This window comes from Larus michahellis, chromosome 2 (genome assembly GCF_964199755.1).
Source record: "Larus michahellis chromosome 2, bLarMic1.1, whole genome shotgun sequence".
NCBI classification, from domain to species: domain Eukaryota; kingdom Metazoa; phylum Chordata; class Aves; order Charadriiformes; family Laridae; genus Larus; species Larus michahellis.
This window is the reverse complement of record NC_133897.1, coordinates 143,493,935-143,498,059: the sequence shown is the minus strand read 5'-3', so window position 1 is coordinate 143,498,059 and position 4,125 is coordinate 143,493,935.

Here is a 4,125-nt window from a genome sequence, read left to right as displayed (position 1 = left end):
ACGCAGCTAGCTCCAGCCCAAGGAGAGAGACCAGCAATTTCAAAGGATGCAATTGCACATAGAATAAGACCCTGCTCAGAATGGGATTTGCAAGATGGAACGTCTTCCGGCGTGTTCTGAAATGAGCACGGGAGAGAACAGCAGTGTGGGCAGCAGTTTCTAGATTACAGGTCCCCTTCTTGGTCAGACGCTGAGGAAAGAAAAGGAGGCAGGGGAAAAAGGTATTGATGGGAAGCCCAAGCAGGAAGACGTCTGGAGGGAGCTGTGCCTCCACATTGTCTTCTCCTTGGAAACCTCCATGGGACAGAGCTGTGGTGGCTGAAGGATACCTGTAGGTGTTAGCCACATAACATTGAGCACCACAGAATATGGCAGCACTGTACGCCAGCTTCACCTCTCTCCAAAACTGGCCTCATCCTTTTTGTTAAAATCTAAAAGTAGTGAGAAAGTAGGATTTAATTTTTAAGGAATCCATCTAGTCTCCAGGAGGACATAACACAAGTCTAAATCTTCCCTCTTTTAGTTTAAAACCATTACCCCTTGTCCTACTGCAACAGGCCCTGCTAAAAAGTTTGTCCCTGCCTTTCTTGTAAGCCCCCTTCAGGTACTGGAAGGCTGCAATAAGGTCTCCCCAGAACCTTCTCTTCTCCAGGCTGAACAACCCCAACTCTCTCAGCCTGTCCTCATAGGAGAGGTGTTCTAGCCTTCTGATCTCCTTAGACTTGGAAATTTCATTTCCAGTAGCCATGTTGTTTTAAGGGGTGCAGACACCTCCGGCTTCCTCTGCCTCTGCAAGCTGCACTGAACAGTTGATTTTTGTAGCCGGAAGACAGAGACCTCAGGATGGTCCCTGCAAGATCTTCATCTGCTTGTGGTTATAGTGTTTCCTGTGAACGTGTTGTCACCTTCAGTCACGCAGAAGTGAAAATGGGCCTTGCAAATGGGTTTGCGTGACATAGAATCGTTGCAACAGTCAGGTTACACGGCTTGAAGTTTTGTGCCGGATTCAACCTCTGACAGCTGTTTGAGGCTCTCACAGCATGTGGCTCCTCCTGCACCACTGGGGACAGACCTGATGGACACAACCTTCCCAGCCAGCCTGGGGACGCCAGTGGTCTCACCTCCCATGGGCAGAGCTGCGGCTGGTCCTTCAGAGCTCACTCCTCAGCTGCTCTCTCCCTACAGCTTTGGGAAAGCCTAGCTGTAGCCTTTATTCGCAAATAGATGGGGACAGCTCTGTAGGATTAAAGTGACTATCGCCTCTTCTTTGCAGGAGCTGAAGCAAAGCGTATTCCAGTATGTTTAAGCTGTGTGGACTTCCATTTCTGCTTGTCGTTCACTCGGTGAGTTACAGCTTTTCCTTCGTTTATCTGGGAGCAAATGGCAAAGGTTGCCCGTGAGCCTCTGAGCTCTAACCCGCGGGGCGTCCCAGTCTGCAGGTCCGGCCGGCAGCTGGAGCCAGCTGTAACACCGGGTGTGGGAGAGTGGCCCCGACACGTGGGTGACCCCACGGCCAAAAGTTAAGAACATGTGTCAATCATTAGGAAAAAAGACCTTAAAAAAGCCTAAGAGACACCAATTTACCTATTTTCGCCTCGTGTACTTCCTCTTTATATATTACTTTTTCCAATAAGTGGATTTCATGCTGGAAAAGATTTAAAAATACTGCCACAAATCACCAAATGGTGAAGACATCTATATCATGTGTTCTGTATTAAAATCCATACATGTGCTGACATATTAAATGTATTCTACGAAATATAATGGCAAATAGTTTAAACCATGCATATTAATTATTTGTCCTCGTTATTCCGTCTATGTGAATGCCTTTTCAGAGGATTTCCTGGAACTGAAATGTATTAATTATGCTATTTATGGAGGTATTAAATTCAATAGATTTCCTGATGTTTGCAGAGGCTACAGTGGTGTCTTCTGCTTTACAACTGAAATTAACAGAAAAGATAAAAAAAATGAGTCAAATTCAAGTCTATTAAAAAGTTTCTCGGAATATGGAGACCCTGAGGGCTGGGACTGATGCGCAGTTGTGAGCACCCCCTTTTTCCTTCCCATTTCAAAAGCTGCTGCCCATGGCAGTGCTGACCTCCCATGAAGCATATATATCCCCTAGGCACTATAGCCGTCTTGAAAAGGGATGCCAGCCAGATAGGGGCCAAGGAGAAAACCCTATTTCCTCTTCAGGCCCCTGAGTAGTGATTCATGCTGTAGACATACGTTTGGAAATATTTATGGCTCACATAAAGTAATTTTAATTGACAGGAAGAGATATCTCTTACTTGCTTCACAGCCTGCACTTTGGACCCATTGGGGTTTATAGTGTCAGCCTTTGTTCCTCCACGGCGAGGACCATGACCAAGAAAACCCCTCCACAAAAAGGGCCTAGGAAAAACTTCCAGGAGCCAGGTTGTGCCCACCAGTGCCACATGGGAACAGCCGTAGCAAGTCAGATCCAGGGTCCTGCTATCTTGTCCCTGGCAGAGGCCAGCAGCGAGCATTTAGCAAAATTAGTGAAGGGTAGCTGTAAAGTACTCTTTCCTGGTATGTGTACCGATTACGTGGCTTTTTTTGGATATTTCTCTACTGCCACTAGTGTTCACTACCATCCCTCCCCCTCTCTCACAATATTCTAGTTTTCCTGCTTGCGAAAAAAGGCACAAACCCTTGTAGGCAAGGAGGGCAGCATCTCTGGCTATTATTAAGCAGAATCTGGCGTTATTCAAACGCCACTTGTGACACACACACACAGAGCAGCACTTTAGGGTAAATTGCGCTGAACTTAGCTATGTTTTTGTCATAGCCAGAATTAAGTTTTCCCTTGGTAATATGTAAGCTGTGCTTTGCTGTGAGAGGCAGAATAGCTGTCCCAGCAGCAATAGGACCAAATCCAGGGGAAAAGTCATGCAGCAGAGAACATGCATTCCCAGAGCCTGACTCCATGGGGTGATGGACAGTGTGGCAATGGCACTCTGAATCCATAAAGGAGAATAAAGTCATTTTTACATGAGAAGAAAGGGAGTTTTACCAGTGCAGCTAAATGATGGGGCCCTAATTCTGGAAGGTGGCTCCGCAGCGTTGGCAAGAGGAGGGTGACAGGCAGAGAAGGGTAGGTGCTTAAGGCAGTTTGGTCTTGCCTTTGAAGAAACAGGTAGATTATCTGAACCACAGGCTGAATTATTTTGTGTGCCAGGGCTGCTCTGGGAGCTGATTTTTGCTCTGTTTTTTTTTTGTGTGTTTGAAATCAAGAACATCCCTGAAACATTAGGGCAGGAGTGTGTCCAGAGCTCTTTGGGCACAAGGGAGGGGGTGGTTCTAAAACTCATAAAAAATTTGCCAGAAAAAACACCATGGGAAGGCATTGCCAGCCATTAGAAAGAAAGCAGAGGTCGAGACAGACTTACACGGCATTTTTGCCATGAGGTAGAAGCCAGAGATCAGCACGATGTATTTGCTCTGGCTGCGGTTTACAATCACATGCAACTGATGTGAAGGCACAGGGCCTGAGTGTCTTGCCCAGATCACCAGGGCGCTGGGGGTGGTGGGGTAGGGGGCCTGCGGAGGTCCACCTTTCCCCTTACAAAAAAAGTTTGGATTTACTGAGGAAATTACAAGGGGTGCAGCCCCAATTCCTCCCCATCCCCAGGTGTGGCGTTGGGTCTCCCAACACACCTGTGGCCACAGGACTACATGGGTCCTGGATGGGACATGACCTGGATGGGACATGGCTGGTCCTGCTGGGGACACAGAGGTGATCCAGAAATGCTTTTATGAATTTCGTCTTGCTCTCAGTCTACCCTCAGCTCTTCGGTGCTTCTGTTTGCTCTTGAAGGTAGATGAAATCTCATTTAATTATGTCGTGTTTAGAAAAGGCCAGGGCCCAAATGTTTGTTTTAAAATTCATTAATAAATAACACTGCTTTTAAAAATGGATGTGTACTAAAGAACCGAGAGGTGTTGAGTGCAAGCCAGTGTCTCGTCCATTATGCTGCAGCAAAATATCTTGCAAGAGGCTGAGTGATGGGGATCTGCTGTTCATGAGTGGTGACAGCAGACATCCCTCATCTGCTTCCCTCCATCTCTTTCTTTCTCTCTCACAGGCTATGTGCCAGA